Genomic DNA, 479 nt, shown 5'->3' on the forward strand with positions numbered 1-479 from the left:
ACGCGAGCAGCGAGGGGCATGACAGGGATACAGCAATACTGGGTGGCTCAAACCGCTGCCGATGGGGTGAGAGCTGGGGCAGGGCTGGGCTCACGGCACCCAGGCTGGGCTCACAGCATCCAGGCTGGGCTCACAGCACCCAGGTTGGGCTTAGGGCACCCAGGTTGGGCTCGTGGCACCCAGGCTGGGCTAACAGCACCCAGGTTAGGCTTATGGCACCCAGCACCTACCCCTCAGCCACCCTCACCCCGGGGTCTTCTAGCAGCTATTTAAATTCAGAGTAAAAACTTAGAGGGGAAGGTGGCACTCACACAATGTCTCCAGCTTTGCCTGGCAGGACTGGGCTGCCTCCGGGCTCAGGCTTGCCGTGCAGTGGAGGGATCCCAGCTCTTGCCCCCCCAGAGCTCCATGCACGGATGAGTCTCAGGCTTTGCAGGTTTTGGCACCTGCGGTGCTGGTCACGCAAACAGCTCGTGCCT

Source organism: Fulmarus glacialis, unplaced genomic scaffold, assembly GCF_000690835.1.
Source record: "Fulmarus glacialis isolate BGI_N327 unplaced genomic scaffold, ASM69083v1 scaffold21540, whole genome shotgun sequence".
In the NCBI taxonomy this organism is placed as follows: Eukaryota; Metazoa; Chordata; class Aves; order Procellariiformes; family Procellariidae; genus Fulmarus; species Fulmarus glacialis.